The sequence below is a fragment of the Pseudonaja textilis genome, chromosome 2 (assembly GCF_049901715.1).
Source record: "Pseudonaja textilis isolate UNSWEBS1 chromosome 2, rPseTex1.2, whole genome shotgun sequence".
Lineage (NCBI taxonomy): Eukaryota > Metazoa > Chordata > Lepidosauria > Squamata > Elapidae > Pseudonaja > Pseudonaja textilis.
This window is the reverse complement of record NC_141991.1, coordinates 158,461,869-158,477,051: the sequence shown is the minus strand read 5'-3', so window position 1 is coordinate 158,477,051 and position 15,183 is coordinate 158,461,869. Positions and strand designations below refer to the sequence as shown.

At 38.1% G+C, this 15,183-nt stretch overlaps 1 protein-coding gene and 1 long non-coding RNA gene across 28 annotated transcripts in view; one reads left to right on the top strand and one right to left on the bottom strand.

Moving 5' to 3' along the window:
• The window catches only part of ADGRL3 (adhesion G protein-coupled receptor L3), a 568,292-nt gene that overhangs the window by 86,184 nt on the left and 466,925 nt on the right, over window positions 1–15,183 (top strand). The window lies entirely within an intron of this gene.
• Window positions 1–15,183, bottom strand: part of LOC148127206 (uncharacterized) — a 102,150-nt gene that overhangs the window by 67,397 nt on the left and 19,570 nt on the right. For both annotated transcript variants that reach the window (XR_015742067.1, XR_015742068.1), the window contains exon 2: window positions 6,674–6,772. This is a non-coding gene — a long non-coding RNA (uncharacterized LOC148127206). The remainder of the gene's footprint in view (window positions 1–6,673; window positions 6,773–15,183) is intronic.

Below are 15,183 nucleotides of genomic sequence, written 5' to 3'. Positions count from 1 at the left end.
TGCTTCCCTGGCCAGCGGAGAGAGCCCGAAGCTGCCTGTACTTTCCACCCCTCGCCCAGCCCATCCCTGTCCCCACGCATCTCCAAAGGCACTGTCAGCTCCAAACGCTGCAGCGGAATGGGCATCAGGCAGAGGCGCTGACTCGGCGGGGCTCAGCTCGGAGGACGTGGCGCAGGCCGTCGCCTTGCCTCCCTGTCCACGGATGGGTGGGCGCTATCACTGCCTTGGGCGGCTTCTCCCAGTGGCCCCTTCGGGTTCGGGCTGGAGGGACTTGGGAAGGAAGCCAAGCTTGGGTCAGCCCGGATCTTTCGCTTGGCAGTCGGGCGCGCACCCGCAGCTCGCTTTCCCAGCTCTGCCCAGCCTGCACGGCTCCGGCACGGCCCTGGTGGGATGAGTGGAGGGTCCTGCGGGGAGGCGCTCTCTGCCTTGGTGAGAGCTCCGCCGCCGGGAAGGAGGGCCCGCCTGTCAGCTGTGCTGGACACCCCAGGCGAAGCTCTTCGTGCTCTGCCCGCCTCCAGTAAGGGATGGCGGCTGGGTGCTTCTCCCAGGGTGGGCCAATCCTGCGCTGCGGCTCCGGGAGATTCGCCTCCCCATTTGGGGGGTTGGGCTGCCCTCTCGGGCAGGGGAGGCTTTGTTGTAGTAGGGTGTCGTTTTTAAAAGAATTGGCTTTACCTTCGAAGGCAAAGGGAAGGCGGCGACCGGAGTGCTTGAAGCCAAGTGTCTCCGCTAGGCTCCGGTTGCAGGGAGGAGCCCTGGCTGGCCGCGCATGGCTGCGCCAAATGCCGCAGTGTTGCTCTAAATGCTGTGGCAGCAAGGGAGAAGGGAAAGCAACGGTGGCAAAAGGTCTCCCAATATGAAGTGCCCCACCAACACAGCACCATATCCGGGTATGCAACAAAAGTACTTCCTAACGGCAAGCCCCCCCCGCCATTCCCCCCCATTTCGCATGTTTAATATAGGCCTTAATTTGGGGGGAGGGGCTTAATTTGATTTTATGCCAATAAAACATGGTGGGGCTTCCTATTGGTGGAGGCTGTATTGTTGGAGAAACACGGTAGTATAAAAAAATTAAGACTTCTTAAGTAGGAGATATAATTTTGTGAACAGATAAATCTTAGATTAAGTTCATGAAAGTCTAGAACAAATGAATCTAACATGAACCAAAGTGGATGAATCTGATATAGAAAACATAAACAAAGTGGACCAATCTGTGTAATTCTTAGCTTTAGTTGTAAAGATGTCTTTGAGATCAACTCTTGGTGACTGCATTCATGCAATTTTCGTATGTCAGCCCTCCAAGATAGATCAAACCCGGAAACCAAAGACATGCAAGGTGCAATACTACTTTTATAAGACTATGGTAACAGAATCTTGCAAGTTAGAATATGCCTCTCCCTCCCTCTTTAGGTCTTCAGGAGAACTAGGGATCATTATAGTAAAAGCACTTAGACTTATATACCACTTCACAGTGCTTTCCAGCCCTCTCTAAGCCATTTACAGACTTACCATATTGCCCCCAACAATCTGAGTCCTCATTTTACCAACCTCAGAAGGTTGGAAGGCTGAGTCAACCTTGAGCCTAGTAAGACTCGAACTGCTAGCAGTCAACAGAAGTAGCCTGCAGTAACTGCATTATATCTGAGATGTTTTCTCAATTTACATTCATGCCCTGGGCTCATATTTCTTTTAACTGTTGATTTGGTTGGGGCTCTTCCTTCTGCTTCTCAAGTTTATTCCTTCTTCCCATTGTATCTTGACCTTACCATGGATATCGTTTGCCCTTGCCTTCTTCAGAGTCTAATAAATAGTCCCAGAACTGCCACTCAATTGCTAATGAGGTCTAACCTTACTTGGCATTTATGGTCAAGTTGATGCTGTTTTGTAAACACTTTTGTTATTCTGGGCCAAACTACAAATTACAATTTTCTATGGAGAATGAACATAAATAATAGCATTATTTGATGATGTTGCTCAAAATAGTAACCAGGCTTATTTATGTTGAAAAAAATAAACAACTTGTGCATGAAACAGTCAGATAATATGCAGAAAAAGAAGTTAAGGAACTTTCTTAGTCTTCTTTTGTTCTCCACTGCAAATATAGCTTCTAAAAAAACCTCAGTAGAAAACTCATAGAATTGCTCATTATCTTTTGTTTCGTCTTTGATTCTGATATGTGTAATTAATTTGTCTCCTTATTGTATTACATAAAGTTTTCTCATAATACTTTCTGACATATTACATGCAAACAGTATCTGCATAATTGGTAGTAGATGGGAGAAAAGTTCTCTCTTGCCTATCCTTCCTGTATCTGGCAGGCCTTCGGTTTCATATTTTCTTTCAATCTGCCATATTTTTAGAACAGACTGAGACTTTAGAAAATAGCAGAAGTACTCCAAGATAAGTACATTGAGTTTCCACTCTATACCCTGCAAGCTTTTACTTTTGAAAATTAAACCTACTCCTAATTATAGTACAAAATGTGTATTAATTAGCATGCAGTTAAGATATAAAATACATATAAGCACCTCAGTAATGGAATACAGTATAGTTAATACACACACATCTCTCAAATCTGCTTCTATTTCTTTTTGGTTATCATTTATATTATCTTGTGGTTCACTACCTAGAGTCAACGTATGGTGAGTGGAGCTGTTATAAAAATGTAAACCAATAAATTAGAAATGTATTCATTTTATTAAATTCATTTTATTTTCTTGCCTTTTGAATATCAGGAGAGAAAAGTGAAAATTTCACAGTAATTAGCTACTAAAACTACTTGATCTAGAGCTTCAGACATAGTCTAATTTGCAGTGGTTACTCTAGAAATAGTCTAATTCGATCTAGAGAGCCATAGAAGCTGTGATCATACAAAACCCAGAACCATGGAACTATTATTCCTTAAATCAATCAGAATTGACTGGCTTCTACCAATACACTAAACTGTTAACATGGATTCCTAAGTCATAGTGGTTGTGTTTAGATAAGACACTGAGTTACAGACAGTTTATTCTATGGATTAGTGTGAATCTCATCAAAGAAAGGTTGAGCTCTGTTTCAAACAGGAGAAAAGACAGATGGCTGGAGTTTGTTTTCAGCAGATTGGACTAGCTTTACGTGGTGCCAGAATATGCCAAATGTTGTAGAATTTGGCACAGGAGAATAAGGAACACTCATGCCAAATATCAGTCAGATAAGTTAGGGAAATACTGTGCAAAAGAAAGAATAGTAAAGAAACTCAATTCTTCCTAATTGTAATAAAGCTGATTGACAAGCGAAATTTAAGACTTTACTTTTGCTTATAATGAATCAATAAGTTAATCTAGTTTAACTAACTAGCTAATTGAAAAGAGGACTATCACATTTCAGGCAACACATTAGGCAATAAGGCAAACAATAAAAACACAGTTTTACTCCACGCCACCAGAATCCCTTAAGAAACTTTGACTAACGCCATTAAACAGATTGAGAACTTTTGTGGAAAAGGACAAGCATCAGACTTATTCTTAGAGTCGTTTGTGAAACTTTGAAATACTTGTGGACTTCAATACAGGTTCACTTATGGGGCAGAAGATATAATATGTAGTGGTACTAGCTTACCACTGCTTGTAGGTTTCCGTCCCTATAGTATTGTAGGAAGAAAGCACTAGGCAAGGAAACAAATAGGGCAATATCAGTGTAGAGGTGCTGAACAAAAGGAAGAATTAATATGTTGTGACTGAGGATAAGTAATATAGAATACAACAGACTCTTTAGGACCTCGCAAGGCATGGGAATGTCCTATGGTCATCCAGTGTATATTTGAGATAGATTATTGCTTTCTATTTTCAAGGCAATAGAATTAACTACTTAAAATATAATTCCATGGCCGTCCCAAAGGTGCTTTTTCAAGGAGGCAATTGTACTTTCCAGTTTTTCTTGAAAGACGTTTCACTTCTCATCCAAGAAGCTTCTTAGATGAGAAGCAAAACGTCTTGAAAGAAAAACCGGGAAGTCCAGTTGCTTCTTGAAAAAGCATCTTTGGGACAACCATCACCTGGGTGACTGAGAATCTCCATAGATAATTCCATGGCAGTTTCTGTATGTCAAATTTCCTCATGTTCTCTCTAGTAAATCCAGTGGATAAAAGAGGTTACATTGGTGCAGGGTGCATAGGGTGCAGGGAGAAGTAGGAAATGGAACATTCTGTCCCCGAGCCTTTCAAAATGATCTTGAAGTCAAAATAAAGCACCAACAAACTGAAATAAACATGTTTTAGTAAAATTAGAGTACTGAAAAGTTGGGTAGCATGGCAGAAGAAACTAATGAAAAATTTACCTCAAAAAGAGCAAGAAAGGAGATACCCAAAAAGGCTAGTCTCAAACATACCCAGTAAGGAAAACAATGAAAGAAGTCAGTATGGCTGTACAAAAATAAATACATGAAAAGTAATATTTCCAGCAATCTGTGAAGATGGCAAATACTAAGAGTCAACAAAGAAAATATTCTTACTTTGACCTATTACTCTAATAACAGACAATTATGAAGAAAATGCTGAAGGAGCATTACAGTTTAAAACTGGTAAAGCAATACACAGGAAATATTTATTTGGAGTTCAGTTTTCTAAGTTTAAATCAACTGCATTTTAAGAAACAAAGAAAATAATTCCCGATGTTAGAGATTAGCTATACCCATTTTCCCTCCAGAAATCCTGGAAAACAGTAGGGCCAGACAACCGAATAAAAGTGCATATTATATAAAATCTGTGATCTGATCTGGTGCTGGAAAGATTGCATAACAGATGATAAAGCCATCTGTAAATATCTTAAAAACAATGCCATGTTTAGTAGAAATTGTTTTGTGCTGTCAATTACATACAGAGCCAACTTTTTATACAAACTCAAGGTTTTTTTTTTTGCAGTTGTATATTCCTAATAGCAGTATAACAAACACGTTACAAAACACAAATGTTCCGCTTAGTGAGTGAAAACACAAAAGCTTACTATTCAGATAATCCAGAGAGACAAAACATCAGTTCAGGAACAAGCCAAATGTGGTCAGTTTCCAGTTCTAATTTCATTTGGGTAGGAAGGAATCCAGAAAGAGGGCTGGTTGCACAGAAAGGGGGTTGGTTGCAGGTGGATGGATGAAACATTCAATGCCACAAAGAAATAGACTGCAGCTTCCTTCATGCATCCCTTTTGCAGCTTCCTTCATGCATCCCAAACAAGATGGATCAGCAAGTATTGCAGGACCAATTGGCAAAAGAAAACTCAGGACCGTATTGGTTGGAAACATTCATTCTGCACTGAATATGGCTAAAATGATGATCATGATATGTCCTGGAAATCTTTCAAACTAATATTTTCTTTTCATTGGCATTTGAGCATATTTCCAAGTAAATACAGAAATCCCCAAACTATGTATGGTACTGTTTTCCTAAGTGTGGTTCTTAGGGTCTTTGCAGACCTCAAGGCGCTTATAGAAACAAAGTGGTAGTTAAGTTATGCTGTGCTTAGAATTTCATTTTTTAAAGTAAAAGAATCTAAACAAAATAAGATTAGAAATTAACTGAAAATAATAGCAATAACAATAGCACTTAGACTTATATACTGCTTCACAGTGCTTTTACAGCCCTCTCTAAGCAGTTTACATAGTCATCATATTGTTCCCAACAATCTGGGTCCTCATTTTACCGACTTTGGGAGGATGGAAGGCTGAGTCAACCTTGAGCCTGGTAAGATTTGAACTGCCAAATTGCAGTCAGTCAGCAGAAGTAGCTTGCAGTACTGCATTCTAAACACTATGCCACCACAACTCATAGAATTAGAAATAATCTGTATTTAGAGTTTCTACAATGTAGCTGACCTACAGTTAATCGAAATAGATGTTTCTAAACTGCGGTATTTTTTCCATAAAACAGGTTCCATCTTTCTTGTTTCAAACTGCCAAATAAAGGATTTTTGTAATCTTTTGTCCCAAAAGCTTGAGAAACTTGGAAAAATCAAGAACAAGGCATTCACATATTTGCTATAATCTAAGAGCTTTCAATGGGGTAAAAGTTTAATCTGTTTTTCATTTGATTTGATTTTGATTATAAATAAAATGGGTGAAAATCAGAGGTGGGCTGTTACCAATTTGCCCCAGTTTGGGCAAACCCATAGCTAATTTTATGGCCAGTTTGGCAAACTGGACAATCCCGCCCTTGGCTGGCCCCGCCCCACCCGCTCCACCAGTGGTGGCATTCAAAAAAAATTTCTACCTGTTATGTGGGCGTGGCTTGGTGGGTATGGTGTGGCTTGGTAGGCTTGGCTTGGTGAGCTTGGCAGGGGAACGATACTGTAAAATCTCCATTCCCTCCCACTCCTGGGGGAAGGTTACTGCAAAATCCCATTCCCTCCCCACCCCACTAACCTGCTTTCCAGCTCCGTTCTCCTGTGCAGGGCAACAAAAGAAGACCCAGCTGATCCTTTGTGATACCAGCTTTTGTCAGATTCAGCACACAAGCCTATTTTCTAGCCATCTAATTTGACTCAGAATCTATTTCTGCAAGATTAAAAATGGTAGGGGTGCGGCGGACATAAGAGGAAAACATGAGCAAAATTCCATTCTGTAAAAAGGGAAACTTATGCAACATGACAAATAATTTCCCAGAGCACTGGAACACTATATTACTATGAGCCATCCATTCAGTTACCTTATTCCACAGGTGTTAGGAATTCCTCTTGAAATTGAAAACGATGTGAGTATTTTAGGATAGGTGTTCATCATTGGAGATACTTGCAATTGTAAATATCTAAATTTGGTGAAAAAGAGCAAAATCAAGGTTGCAGCTCCTATTATAATAGTATGTATCTTGATAGTATCATCATCTGCCACTTGCCACCCTATACAACAAGAGTAGCATAACCTACTGGCATATTTTAGTATCTTACAGCATCTAGTACTCCGTACTACTTTAAAATTGAACAGTAGAAGATCTGTTTACTTCTTGGTTCAAGGGAGGTATTTTTCAATCTGGGGACGGGATAATAGTTGATAGATTAGAGGGATCCTCGAATAGTCAGGGGACAGTTTCATTCTGGGGGCATGCAGCCTTTTTTCCATCCATTTCAAGCAGTGTTTGTGATGTTTGGGGAACTGAGAGCAAAAGGGTAGTAGGGTTGTGCACGGTCTGTATGTTTGTCAAATCATGGCAGGGACCTCAAACTCCAGAAATTCTGATCAGGATTTTCCCGCCGCCAAGCATCCCACTTCAGAAGAGTTGGAACCAGAAGGGCAGCTATTGGGCGGGTATATGTGTCTGTTGCTGGTGTTTTGTCTTGCTGATGAATTTACTGGCTGTTACAGCTCCAATTTTCTCTTGGTTTGTTTGCAAAATACAAGATTGCAGATAAAATTTTTGTGAATCAATAAATGTTGTAATGCTTGCAAATTCTTCTTAATGAGAACATGGAATATGAAAGTGGGCAGGAAAGGGGTTGTTCTGCCTTCCTCACCTGGAGTAAATATTTTGGATATGCCAAAAAATATTCTTGAAAGAATTTGGATACCAATTCATGTTGCAAAACCTATGGGGCTAGAGATGGGGGAAATATGTAAATACCATCTTGCCATAACTGCAAAAGTTCAACTATTAATCTCACTATCACTCAAAGAATCTAAATAATTGAAACAGTTTCTTTCAAATGATTTCAAATAAGGTCTGTGTACCATAAAATGTACCATTAGGAAAGGAGGAAGGGATAGAAAAAGGATGCTCCAAACTAACAGGTGCTTTTAACAGAACTGAAATAATTTGGAAGGAAGTGGGATAAGAATTGTCCACTGTCCAGGTTCTCTGTGTGGAATTATTTCTTTTGGCCACAAATTCGAACTTCGGTCTGAAAAAGAAATAATCTTTCTTGCTTCATTATGTTTCTTTCTGATCTAGCTTTTGACTCATCTGAGAACTGTACAGCTCAGCCCTGACAGGAACAGTAATAAAGATGCAGTGTGTTGTTTATTATTTCAATGAATGGTTTAGAGAAAAAGGCAGGTGTTTGGGGAGTGCCTTCGCCAACCATTTGTTTTTGTTTGCCGTAATTAGGCATCCCATCATATTCAGGCTGTATCTTAAGATTGCTATGCATGGTATGTTCTCTATTGCACTGCAAGATGAAAATTGATCACCAATCAATACTGTGTAATGATTTAATGCTCACCACAGTAAAAGCTGGTTGGTGGAAATTAGAATTGTGTATATGTGTGTGTGTGTGTGTGTGTTTTCCAGCCTAATCTTGAAAAGAAGCCGCAGTTCTGTGAAAATGAGACAACTTGGGATGTATTTGGTTAAGAATACTAACTTCACTCAGGCTGAAATAAATGTAGCACATCTGAAATATTTAGAGTTTCATTCCTGTTATAACAAAAATGGTTGAGATTTTCTAAATTCTAAAATGAATGTCTTCAATTGGAAGTGAAATTATAATGGGAAAAATGTGGACTTTGTGGCACCCCATAGTGAATAATTGCCTACACGACCTCTCTTCTTCCACTACCACTGACTGATACTGACCACAGAGAAATACTGCTCAGCACAGTTCCCAACTCCAAATCCTCCATGACCAGAAGAATATTGTGTTTACTGTATTTGGAAATTGCTAAGAGCTCTAAAACAATGAAAAAGGTTGCATGCCCTATATGTTTTGATGAAGGTTATCCACTAGGATCAATATAATTTCTGTCTATTGCCTGAATCCTGATTGAAATAGATCTATATAATCCCAGGAAGAGGCACACCACTGCCTCCTAAGATTTTGATAACCTTCTTCCAGCTCTTCACACTCCTACTTACTTCCAAAGGAAAATGGATACTGCCCACAAGTGGCTAAAGTCGTCATCACTTCCTTGGAGTCTACAAGCTGAAGAGTATCCAAAATAATTTTGCAAAACACAACTTTAATCATATACACTAATCATCTAGAGCAGGGTTGTCAAACTCACATCATCATGGCAGCATCATGTGACATATCGTGACTTTTTCCCCCTTTGCTAAACTGGGTGTGGGCATGGCAGGGCTGCGAGTTTGACAGCCCTGATCTAGAGTCAACCACATAGAATTGGATGGATGGATGGATGGATGGATGGATGGATGGACGCACAGACAGAATGAATGAATGAATGAATGAATGTATTTCCTCTGACCACACCCATATAGAGTCAAAGGAATTTTGTCTTGTCTGGTCTCATTTGTTTTTGGCCTTCTGGCTCTGCCACCTCCATAATTTCTCAGTGTACCAAGGAGAGTCCCTCATGATTGGTGGGAGGGAGCCACTTCGTTGGCATAATATAAAAAAGATGTTGAGACTCTAGGAAAAGTGCAGAGAAGCAACAGATGATTAGGGGACTGGAGGCTAAAACATATAAATAATGGTTGTTGCTGGTAGTCCAATGAAAAAAAGGACTAGGACTGACATGGTAGCAGTGTTCTGATATCTGCTGCCACAAAGAAGAGGAGCTCAATCTATTCTCCAAAGCACCTGAAGGCAGGACAAGAAGCAATGGATGGAAACTAATCAAGGGCAGAAACAATCTAGAACTAAAAAGGAATTTCCTGACAGAATAATTTACAGTTTGCCTCCAGAAGTTGTGCATATTCCAAAACTGAAGATTCTGTTATTCTATTCCGAAAGAAGTTGGAGACATTTTTATTAAGTATTCTAGTCATCTCCATTTTTTGCATTTATAGATGCTACTTTCTTTTGAATTAATAATATAAAATATACTTCATGTTACTTTATTTATTTGTATTCTGCCTTTATTGTTCTTACAAATAACTTATGGTGACAAACATAGCCAATATACCTTCTTCCTCCTATTTTCCCTACAACAGGAACCTTATGAGATGGGTTGGGCTGAGAAAGAGTGACTGGCCCAAAATCTTCTAGATGGCATTCATTCATGGCTAAGACAGGTCTTAGACTCATGGTCTCCTGCTTTCTATCTGTTATATCATCCATCCAAGAATCCTCAATAGAATTTATTTAGGCATTTACCTTTTGAGAGTCTAGACATTATCATTTCATGGATGGAGGGACGGAGGGATGGATGGACGGACAGAGAGACAGAGATTGATTGATTTAATATTTTAGAAAGCTTTAATGTCCAGGACATTTCAAATCCCTAGTTTGTATCGATACTATAACATCAATATTCTTATACCTTTTCCATTTATTTTATTATATATTTTCTTCAAAATGTTTAATAAAGAAAAGAAGAGGAAGCAGTTTGACTATCTTTCTTCAGTTTCATTCTTGATCCTGTGTGGGCAAGCCATCACTTTTTGCATTATAAACTTACAATAAAACAGAGGAACAAACGACAGCTCACAATATCACTCTGTGTTTATTGCTAACAGGTTGTGATGTCTGATTACACAACAGTACAAAGGAATGCCTTGCACTAAGTTAATTTCCCGAAACAGAAATGTTGCTTTTTTTTGTTTTTGTTTTCTACATTTTTAGCATTCAGTTGCACAAAATTACTTGTGTCTTCCTGTTGAAGTGACCTCTAGAAATAATTGTAATTACAATTGTCTAGAGATTGACAATTCATAAATCATGCCATGTCACCTCATAGCTGAATGGAGCAACTAAGCAGACTATCATTAAACCTCTTCAATACTTATATGTGGAACCAAATGCGAATTTAGTTTTCATAGATATTTTTATCATTATTGATTAAAGGTATTTTCTTAGGTGAGGCACAATTTAAAACCACCCTACAAATCATAGAGAACAGTGAAATTCAATCAATATGTATTTACCCAGCTGTGTAAACAAGAGAAAAAAATACACAAGGGAAAGCTAATTAAAACATTTCTCTCTCTTATCAATATGTAATCTGGTAGACACCCATCTTGGTGAATTCCCAGGTGTGGTAAAACAGACTGGATTTCTTTATCCTCTAATTAAAAAAGGAGAAAAAAGTCTAGTTCTAAAGTGAGAGAAAGTGAACTTGAAAAAAGAGGCCTAGTTTTTATAGACATTTGAGCAGCTGCTAAATGTCAGGAATTCTGAAATTGGAAGGGGAAACAAAGGAGTAAGTTGATGGGTGTTCCCTGCATGTGCCTAGAGAGATTTTAAAAGGTTTTATTTTATTATTCAGTTCTCCTTGTTTTCAAGGGCAGTCCCGCCATGTATGTACAATAACAAGGTGCTAGAAGGCAATGGAATGAGCACCAAGGAGGCTACGTTTCATTTCTCCAGGAGGGGGCATAACTGGCAAAATATATCCTTGTCATATGTAAATAGAGTCAGATAGACAAAACTCTCATGATGGATTTTTTTCCCCTGATATTATCCCACAATAATATTATATAATTAGAAGCTAATTTATTTAGTCACAAACATATCCCAGAATATTAGTTTTAAAATACCAAAATCTTTCTGTCTTTTTGTCAGATTATTGTTATAGAGTTAAAAAGAAACTGGATTTTTCTGAACAAACAATTCAAGCCAGGCAACATGTTTCCCTATATTTTCTTAACCTTCATTTTCCAGAAAACCTCATTTGTAGTTTGCCAGTTAATTCAAACCAATGTTATTTGGCTACTGCTTCATTACTTGTGGAATTTTTTTTCCAATTATCAAATCAAGGAATTTATCTATAACAATCTACTAATCCCACAATCTACTAAGGAAATTGCATAATACTGTATATCTTGGTATTAGTAAGTCATTCAATAAAGTACCTTATGGAATTTTGATTAAGATGCTACTCAAGGGTGGGCTGGATGGCAAGACTATTAATCAAAAGTATTTTTGTGAGTCTAGAATAGGATATTTCCCAGTTTTTCCAACTGTGGAACATGGTAGTTAAAAAAAATAATCTTGAGACACCTGATTAAGAATCAAAGTACCAGTAATAGGAAATTGGCAATAATTTGAAATTTGAATTTATTTATTCGTATGAACTTAATTTACAGCTTAAGAACCACCACTCCTCCCCTGCTATATTTATTTGTTTTTGTATTGTCTGCAATTGTACTAGTTTCTTGCCAATGATCCAAGTTTGGGGTGGGTGGGAATTGCATAAATGTGTATTGCATAAATGTGTATTTGAATTAGTCAAAAACAATATAAATATAATACACATATACTGAAGGTTATACACCTAGAATGGATATGACAGTTTAAAATTATAAAGGTGAAAAAATATGAAGGAAAATCACCAACTGGGATGTCACTTAGAATAAATCCCTGATGGTCTGATGCACAAAAACACTGCATGCTGCATAATAATATAGATAGAAGCAATGGATTAATATAGCAAAATTAAACTTTTTTTCCATAGTGTATTGGCTGAAGCCACTCAAGCACCGTTCTTCCTCCTGCCTGGCTGGCTGGCTGGCTACCTGCCTGCCTTACAAACATGATTCTCACATATGTTCATATAGACTTACAGATAGTCTCCCTCATCAGAGGAGGTCTCACTCCAAAGGGAATTTGAAGACAGGCAGGAAATCGGCTTTTGTGCATGGGCACCTGGCAGGGGAAACAGCAAGACAACCAATGGACTACTTGCAAATTCTGGTGATGTAGCAAAAGGAAAAGAAAGACCAGCATCAAGGCAGGAACGGTGAGAGTTAAGTGCATTTGAGCTTTCCCCCACTCCCTAGTCCTCAGAACCTATTCATGTCATGCCAGAACGCTGGAGTTTTGCAGAAAAAAAACTTGCGTTAGAAGGTGGTACTTAGTAGCGTCATTCAAATTTGATCCTAGTAAATTTTTCATGTTGTCATCAACACTTTTCTTACTCTGCAAATACTAATATCCTCAAATAGAGCTAGTTTGGTGGAGTGGTTAATGAACTAGATTAGAAACCAGGAGACATGAGTTCTAGTACCATCTTAGGTATGAGACCAGCTGAGTGCCCTCAGGTCCATCACTCACTCTCAGCGTCAGGAGGAAGACAAGAACAAACCACTTATGAAAGTCTTGCCAACATAATCTCAGGCATTAGTTCAGGCAGTTGCCAAAAGTTAACACTGAAAAAATGTTAGTGTGTGTGAGAGAGATATAGCCAGAAATGACAAGTGTACATGTTATATTAGTTATTGCAGTATTGTACAGCAATCTCTCTCTCTCTCACTCTCTCTCTCTCTCTCTCTCTCTCTCTCTCTCCCTCCCTCCCTCCCGTATCTCCTTTCATGACTGCACTTCACCTTGGGTTATATGTCCCATTCAATTTAAAGTTAGAATTAAATTAGAACAAGTTCAGATACTGAACACAAAGATAATCCATAGAACTAAAGATTGTGAGGAGATATAGTGAAAACCCTTAACCTTCAGAAGGGAAGGTGAGGGAGTACATGGTAGGATATTTCAGGTATCAAACAAATTTACTATTTATTCTCCCAGGAAGCAGGATTACAAAAAAGTTACAAAATGGTGAATACCAAATAAATATTTGGACTATTATCACCAAATTCCTTGGAAAGTAGTAAGATCCTTATTGCTGGATGTGATTTAACTGAAGCTGGACATCCAACTGTTACGAGTCCTTTAATCCCAGTGTGATGACTTTATAAATCCCAACAAGAGCATCTACCATACAGGGGAAGATGTCAATAACATCAAATGGCAGGTGTAAGATGCAAGCAATGCATGCAGTGCTCATAACAAAAGGGTGATGTTTCAGTCACCCACTCATGTGGTTGGCCCCCTCCAGACAGTATATTTTTCAAAAATATGTAAATTGTTTGTTTAAACAAAGCTTATTTTATACTGATTTTAGGATATTTGTGTATATACCCCGTTTTCTGATGTGTCATTAACAAGCCCTGCCTCAATTTTAAAAAATCCTGAATGATCTTGACTTCAGAAACTTTTTATTTTCTCTAAAATGTATAAAAAATAGGCCATTGAGGTTTTCTTCCTTCCATAATTTTTCCTAACATCCCAATCACACCCAACTCTTTTATCTCTAAACATATTTATCTTTGTTGAAATGTGTATTATATTCTCTCATGGGATAACACCTTTACCATTTTGCAGCATTAGCAATTATGGCAATAAAGATGTCAGTTGGCATAAAAATAGTTGCTACAGTTTGCTATACATGTTTTCATTTATCTTTGGACAAATCCAAATAGATTATAGCATTATATACTACAATAAATAAAATAGTTATTTCTTATACATACTCAAGATAAGATCAGTAAATATTTCTAAATTGATATAATACGAGGAATTATCACTCAGGGGTATAATAGCTGGTGGAAAAGATCTCTAAATACCTACTAGATTTTTTAAAATGAGTCTTAGAAGGCCGTAGAAATTCTATATCACAGGGAAATTAGTGTTCATTAATGTTGAATAAAGTTCTTTTTAAATCTGAAAATGTGGAAGGTTCTTTTAATCCATCTTGTTCATCCATAAACGATTCAGCAGGAACCTGGGCCTCCATATACTGAGAGATTTTTGTGCAGGTGGTTCTAATCCTTAATCATTTGATTCAACACTTTTGTGGCTTGATCAACTTAAAAGGAAGTGACATCATGTTTGTCTGTTAATCCTTGTATAATAGAGGCCAAGAGTCAAATATAGTTCATTGATTGCATGAATTCAATGGAAGATTGAATCTGTTTCTTAATTCTGAATTTTATTCAGTCAACTATTCCATCAGTTTATTGAAGTGTAAAAGGTGCATGTAACAGCAGAAATTCCAAGTGAAAGAACAAGTTACTAGGGAATCAGATAGATCTGTTTGGCCTAGAATCCAGCCACAGTTTGAATGAAGACCATTATATTGAACCATTTGACTGCCATTAGGATTCCTGTCCATTCTCAAGCTAACCACCACTAGTATTCCATAGCCAAGAAAACTGTATGGTTGTATGGTTATATATCTCTGTCATTATCAGGGGTCAGGCACTTATTTATATTTGTATTTGATATTCCATCCCAAGAATATGAAAAAAGCTTATATTTATTGTTAAAATAATTGAGGTAAAGCAAATTCTGACTCAAAATCAGGGAGGGCAATATTTCATTACTTACAATTAAGGAACATATCTGAACATATCTGAATGTTAATTCAGTCTAAGGAAGCTGTATATATTTAATTGGACTCTACATACTTCTGTTCACATTAAAATCCCAGCCATGGTGGACGACTCAAAATAAATCAACTTGAGAGAAGTAGGCTTGCTATCAAAAGAAC